Below are 7,646 nucleotides of genomic sequence, written 5' to 3'. Positions count from 1 at the left end.
CGGACATGCATATGGCACAGGATCCGGACGACGACGACGACGATGGTACATTTACCAACGTCGATAAGTACTTTGCCGAACATGGGTACAGTGATGAATTCTTGGGGCCTCCTTCTCAAGAACCCAACCCTGCAAAAGACGACCGCAATCTAGCTGGTACCGCGGAGAAACCGAATTGCAGCAGGCGTCGTCTGGCGTTCAGTTCTCAGGAGACGCATCCAGCTGCCGCCTTCACCGAGCCTCAGATAGCCGAAGTGCGAAATATTATCAGCCCCAACACACTCAAGAAGGCGGTCTCTGAGCAGAACTCGATCCCATTACAGCAGAAGAAGAAGGGACGAAAACGAATGAATAACAAGGGCGGTGCGAGCCAGCCAGCAACGAGTACGATCCGTGCTCAGGACGGGCCACCTTCACCTAAGGATATCTCGAAGAGGGTGCATGTGGCGGGTAGGCCGATGCTACCGACTAATCTTCTCAATGCTGCAACCGGTGCTATGCGGAGTCTGCATGACAGTGTTCTTTCTTTGGAGAAGCGGCGTCTCTCCGAGAATGATGTGGCATACCTGGTTTTCATGGCCAAGGTGCCAGAGGGCAAGGGTTTGTGGATAGCGCCATCGGGGGTACGATCGTCCTGCGGTTTGATGACATCTTCGCTATGTTTAACCTTTATCCGCTGCACTACACCTTCGTTCGGCTATTTTCGCTGAGTATGGAGATGCAGATCATTAGAGACAAGACCCCGGACATCGTGATAGTTGACCCCTTCTACATGAGTGCCAAGATCTTGAGCAGCGCTGGGGACTGGCAAGTCGTGAGTTCACACCTCGAAGGCGTCATTCTGGCAAACCCAAATAAGGATAACTTCCTCGTGCCTTACTTTCCCGAGTAAGTCATCCCCTCACCGCCCCGTAACATATGATTTCTTAGATTTCGATCGTTCTTTTTTTCTAACATTCTGTGTTTTGTGCAGTGACACACATTGCACACTCATCCTCTTAAGCCCGAAATATTCCATGGCCACGTATTTCGACTCGGACCATCAGTCGAAGAAAGACTACACAAATATTAAGTAAGTTTTTGATGATGTTCTCCCCGGCTACGCCAGATCTGGAGGCACCTTCAGCAGGACAATTCGTAGGTACGACAAGCACGTGTTCACCCACAATACGACGTTTCCTTGCGTCAAGCAGCCGCCTGACAGTCAGAAGGATGCCTACTACGCCCTCCATCACATGCGGGCGGTCGTACGGGACCATAATCACCTTCTGCTACCATATAATCTCAAAGATTGGGCCACACGCTTGTCGGCAATCCAGGACGCGAATATCAGACAAGAATTCTATCGCATCCAGTCGGAGTTTGCGGAAATCATCCATCAAGATGTCCTTCGTACCTCGGGGCAGTTCTACCTCAAATATCAACCGTCCAACAGTGAGATAGAAACAACGCTATAAATGCAGGCTGATAACGCCCGCGATTTCATGACCATCACGAAAGACGGCGGCTTCATCCACGCTCCGGTCCCTGAGTCGAGTCGAAAGTAGTGATGCTATGTAGTTCTGAAATGTAGATTGGCTCATGTTGTAATATTAAACTTTAATGAACTTGTATGTCTCTTTGGTTTGGACAGTCGTTCTATTTATATGTAATCGATGCTATTTATTAGTAGGATCATGAATCGTGCTATTAATGTGTTGCTTTTCTCTTCCGATCCTTTTGTTTCATACTTATATATTGCTTATGTATTGTCTATGAATTGCTACTAACGTTTTGTTTGGCTAGTGCATAGAGATGTCGTCATATGTCGTGTATAAGGGTAAGGTTCCCGGAGTCTATGACGACTGGGAGAAGTGTCGGAGACAGGTTCACCGTTTCAGCGGTAACAGTTACAAAGGGTACACCACTAGGGCGGAAGCCGAAGTTAAATACGCGCGCTATCTAGCGGGAGAGAGGAGGGAGAGTTGGAGGAACCGGATGAAGACCAGTTTCATTACGATGATGCTCATGGTGATGACCGCAGCTCTTTTCTATGTGATGGTAGTTTAGGTGATCGATATCGACTTGTAATGTGAAGACAAACTCGTTACTCGCAGTCTCGAGACTTGTAGTGTTCTAACTTTGTTCTGTATTTTAAATTCGAAGACTAATATGATGAATTGTATTCGGAGACTAATCTTCTATTGTATTCGATAAATCTGTTGTTTATATGTTGTGCTGTCTATATTCTGTGCAGTAATATGTTTTGTATCCTGTACAAATATCAGAAAAGAAAAAAATAATCCCTAATATTCATACTAGTGGCGCACCACTCTGCACTTTAGTGGCGCATTGCAATAAGCACACTCGTGGCGCATCATCTACAAGTGCGCCATTAGTAAGCCAGAGCACATGGGTAAATATGGCCCCTGGGAGGCATTACCAGGGGTGCGCCATTAGTATTAATTACTAATGGCGTGATGCTAGTGGCGCACCTGTAGTGCGCCATTAGTAGCAAAAACAGGTGCGCCACTACCAGGCCTTTTCCTAGTAGTGGTTGGGTGGAAGAACTTTTTTTGTTTTACGCGGGCACAACGTACCACATGCTCCCAACAAGTGCGACACCACAACGCCGAGCATTGCGTTCATACCTGTTGATTTCATTCTTTTCAGAACATTTATTTCACTCAATTCAAAAAATAGTAATTTTATTCCTTTTTAAAAGATAGATTTCACTCATATAAAATAACACATTTGACTCATTTCAAAAAATGGATTCCAACCTATTCAAAATTATTGATTTCACTTAATTCAAACACTGATTTCCCTCAACTAAAAAATAATAATTTCACTTGTTTCAAAAGAATTGGTTTCACTCATTTCAAAAATCCAAAGTAATTTTTTTAATATGCTCAATACACTAATTTCAGTCACTTCAAAAACTTGATTTCACTCACTTCTAAAACATAATTTCATTCATTTCAAAAACTTATTTCACTCGTTTCAGATAGCAAATTTTACTCATTTAAAAAAAACTGATTCCACTCATTTAAAGAATTCACTCTAAGGAAAACAAAACTGATTTCAGTAAAATGAAAACAACTCCTTGTGTAAAACATATTAACTTACTTGAAAAATGATCTCATTGGTCTTGTTCTAGTCAGTTTCCCATAATGAAATAGATTTTGTGAAATAAACGGATTAAAGTATTGATACTTAAACATTTTTAAAATGGATCAAACATTGGTCTTGTTGTAAGGTCTTAGTGCCATGAGTTCAAATATAAAATAAAAATTATAAATGTGAAATAAAAGAAAGAATTTGTTGGGTGAAAGAGGAGAAGCAATGCATGTGTCCTAATCCTGTCATGCATGCACGTGAAGTAGAGAAGGAGATGGGAGTGACTTGATAAGTGGGGCCTAAGATGATTTGACTAAAATCCATATAGGATTGGTGAGCTGAGCAACACACATGCATATAGTTGAAGTGAACATGACAACACGAATCACAATGCAATTGTGCAGTAGAGTCTCTCCAGCTCTCCGCAACATACAGATGGCATGTGGTGTCAACATCCAACTCCCATGGCCCAACCCTATATTTTATATTCCCTAAACAAGTCATAGCTCACTTGCCCACAGACACTTGCTCTCCACTCCTCCTGCGTCCTATATGTCTCAAAACAATGAAATCTCAACTTATCATCGTCGAACTCCTATCCATCTCTCGATCCAGCGATCCTGATTCCCAATGCCGCCTTCCACTTCGTCAGGCTTCCACCAACCATTGCTCATACACGCTTAATCCCTCCAAAAGGCCAGCCACCGGAGGATGCCATGTCGGTGCTATACTGCTCGCTCATCATCACTTGAATTTTACACTCATTTCTCTACTTCTTTAGAAATTTAAATGTCAGAAATTACACCCATTGGGTATAGTATACCCGATGGGTATGGGCATGGTATCAATTTATGCCCATGGGTATTAAAGTGGGTGGGGATAAAAGGATTTTATGGATATAGGTTTGGGCAGAAGGAGGTTGTATCCGTCTATACCCTATCCATTGCCATCCCTACTACACACACAAAGTATCCGCTCGGTAACCATACTTATTAACTTTTTTTTTCGGGCACAGTTTCATGTCCCTTGATGAAAACTTGAAAAGGTCGGGGCTTTCACATACATACCGATACAATTTCGACCGATTGTTTTTAGAACACAAGCTTTATTGATTACTCAATAACATTGCACATAGTTTTCTGGATGTGATACGGAATTAGCATAGAAAATACATGCAGCAACCAAATACAAACAACCTGTAGTTAACAAATGAGCAACAATATTCAAATGTTGATGGATGTGCTTGAAGATCATCGAATCCAAGGCACCAGCCACAAATTCAATATTAAAAACCGCCGCATCAATAGTAGAACGATCAATCACTGAAAACTGGATGCTGTGCACTAAAGATAGATAGTCTGTAGCAAAGATAACATCAGTTACTTGCTCCTGAGAATTTAATCCAGCCAAAACACCATGCAAATTGACCGAACATCGTTCCAGCGAATTACTGAACACTCGACGTAAGGAGGAGATTAAACAAGAATTACAAATCTGGATGAATCAACTACGTAGCTTGATCCTTGGAATGACGTAACAGCGCGGTTGAGGACGACTCGGAGGAAGCAGTGGTGTTGCCGGTGCTGACCGAAGAAGAGCGAACGCAACCGGAGCCGGAGCCGTCCACGGACAAAGACCCGTACGGGACGGACGACGCAAGATTCGGTGCACCTCTGTACATGTGCAGCGGGAGCGCCGGCAGCCTCGCCTCGTCGGACTGCAGGACGTGCATGGTCTGCGCCACGGACGGCCGCTCGCTCTGGTCCGGCTGGGCGCACCAGAGCCCGACGACCAGCACCCGCTCCATCCACCGCTCGTTCGCCTCATCGCCCCTCAGCCGTTCATCCGCCGCGTCAAGGATCGCGTCCCTCCCGTAGAGACCCCACACCCAGCTGAGCAGTGTGAAGGACCTCTCCGCGGTCTCGATCACCGGACGCCGGCCAGAGGCAATCTCCAGGAGGACGACGCCGAAGCTGTACACGTCCGACTCTTTGCTGGGCCGGCGCGTGTTGACGAACTCTGGGTCGATGTAGCCGACGGTGCCGAGCACGGCCTTCGTGGTCTGCATTAACCCGGCGCCATGGTTGATGAGCCGGGCCAAGCCAAAGTCCCCAAGCTTGGTGTTGAGGGATGAGTCGAGCATGATGTTGCTGGGCTTGATGTCGCCGTGGAGGATGCACTGCTCCCACTCCCATGGAGGTAGCGCAGCGCCGATCCCAGGCCTAGGATTATGATGTACCTCTTTGGCCATGTGAGATAACTGCCATCCTTGCTGTAGAGGTGCCTGTCTAGGCTGCTCTCGGTGACAAGCTCATAGACAAGCAGGAGCCCCTTGCGGCTGTCGCACCAACCCAGCAACTGAACAAGGTTGCGATGCTTCAGTCTGCTGATGATCCTCACCTCTACCTCGAACTCCTTCCTCCCTTGCGCCGATGACTCCGCTGACAGCACCTTCACCGCCACCGCACGGCGGTCTTGGTCTCCATGGACGGCGGATGCGAGTGTGAGTGTGAGGTGACCGCGGTAAACGCTCCCGAAGCCGCCTCGCCCGAGCTTCTCTTCCTCTGCAAAGTTGCTTGTCGCGGCGACCAGCTCGTGGTACATGTACCTTCTGGGGCCGCCGGCAGCCACACCTCTCTCGAGGTCAGCCCTGTCGTCGCACTCTTCTTCGCTGTCCTCATTTGCTCTTCTTTTCTTAAGTCGCCGCCAACCGAGTACCACCGCCGCACAGACCAACAGAAAAAGCAGAGGAACTAGGATGGCTAGTAGGATTGGTACCAACTTTTTGTGGTTGTTGCTGCTGATGGTTGATTCAAGCTGCAGAGTGGAATTGAATGACCATGACAGTACCCGGTGCAGCTCAACGACGTCGCCGGTCGCCGCTGAGAAGCCAATGGCATCCTCCTCCGGTAAACATTTGCTCAGATCAACGATTGCATTGACCTTATACAAGGCATCACCAATAAGGAGATCAACGGCCAGCATCTTGGAGTCATTGCGGTACGTCACGGTGGCTTGCATAACATGGAGGGACGTGAGGTTCTTGCCCGGCCAGGTCGTCGTGTCCATTGATGCCATGGAGTTGAGGGAATTTATGTCGATGCCGACATGGTTCCCGTTGATGTCGCGATATGGAACGTTGCTGAACGTGTCGAACTCGACGGCCACGATTGGGCCGTCCTGTGTCCCGTTAGTGTTGTTCGACTCTCTCGAGAGGAGGCCGAGGCCGCCGCCCGTTGCTCTTGGGCGGGATCACCGAAGGAAAACTCCAGAGGAGGAAGGCCATCCCGTCGCGTGTGAGCGGCAGACTGGCGTTGTCTGGAATGATTCGAAAGGAGAAGGTGGTGGTGAAGCTAGCCATCTCGCCGGTGGCATTGCTTCATAGCGGCACTTTGTGCGCATAGGACGCCCGGCCAACGCTGCGCTGGATGTTTGCATCACGTGTATTCTTTGTCAGCTCTAGCCACGACGTGCTGATGAGTGCGTCGCCGGTGACGTCGATAGTGGTGGAGCTAGAATTTGAAATCAGGGTGGTCCTCCTAAAAAAATTGAGAACGAATGTGACATGTGAACATTTCTAATAATTACCAGTATCATATTTAAACAGATCATAATATAGTCGTACAAACATTGACAAGGTTATTTGTCGAACTGTAAATAAAATTGAACATACTGTGTGTCGACGTAGTGTTGTACAAATAATAATTCCCGGGCTACCTGACTTCAGTCTTTGGATAAATTGAAATCGGGGCTGCTGCACCTCTAGTCTCCAGACTCTAGTGAATCCAAGGAGCGCGAAGGCTAGAGGAGTTGCCGGGTCTGGACAAATTCAGATCTGTACCAAGGTGCGCGCATGCGCGGACAGCAGCCGCCGGGCGGTGGGAGGGCTGGCAGGCCATGGGCGTCAGGACGGTCCGGCGGTGGCTCCGGGCGGCCGGGCAGGCTGGCTCGGCGGGCGGCGGATCAATGTCTGAGCAGTCGCCGTGGATTGAGGTGCTAGAGGACCAGTGTAGGCTGTTTGCTGCGTTCGGGACAAGCAGACGACCAGCGTAGGCTGTTTTCTGCTCTTCTTTTTTCCCAGGCCCATCTCCTAATAAGCTATACTATATAGGCCAGCCCAAAATTCCAGGGTGGGCCGCGGCCCACCCTGTAGCTCCGCCCTTGCACGTCGATGAATGAACCGGCGCCGGGGTCGGAGAAATTGAGGTTGAAGAAGAGGGAGAAGGCCCAGCGGGGAGCATGGAAGAGGTACAGCAACACCAGGAAGACTAGGGCCGTAGGACTTGGACGACGGCGAGAGCCCATCGCTTGTTTGGGAGGAAGGAAGCTTGTTGGAGGGAGATCTCTGGCTTGTCTATATTTCAAAACCGCCACCGGGGTAGACTATTCTCGCCACACGCGGATTACGGGTACCAAGTGGGGTGGGTCAGGACAAGTGGGGGTGGGCCAGGACTGGTCAGATTTTGGATTAGTCTCTTGTGAGAAGGGGACGACTTGACCGAAACGGCTTGCTGCGCAGATGGCCTGCATGCAGGTACGGGACAAAA

At 48.4% G+C, this 7,646-nt stretch overlaps 1 pseudogene; it reads right to left on the bottom strand.

Moving 5' to 3' along the window:
• Positions 1 to 4,568: 4,568 nt before the first annotated feature.
• LOC123163155 (L-type lectin-domain containing receptor kinase IX.1-like) lies at positions 4,569 to 7,404 on the bottom strand (annotated as a pseudogene).
• Between the last annotated feature and the right edge of the window lie 242 nt (positions 7,405 to 7,646).

Source organism: Triticum aestivum, chromosome 7B, assembly GCF_018294505.1.
Source record: "Triticum aestivum cultivar Chinese Spring chromosome 7B, IWGSC CS RefSeq v2.1, whole genome shotgun sequence".
NCBI classification, from domain to species: Eukaryota; Viridiplantae; Streptophyta; class Magnoliopsida; order Poales; family Poaceae; genus Triticum; species Triticum aestivum.
The sequence above is the reverse complement of the archived record's forward strand: the minus strand, read 5'-3'. Positions and strand labels throughout refer to the sequence as shown.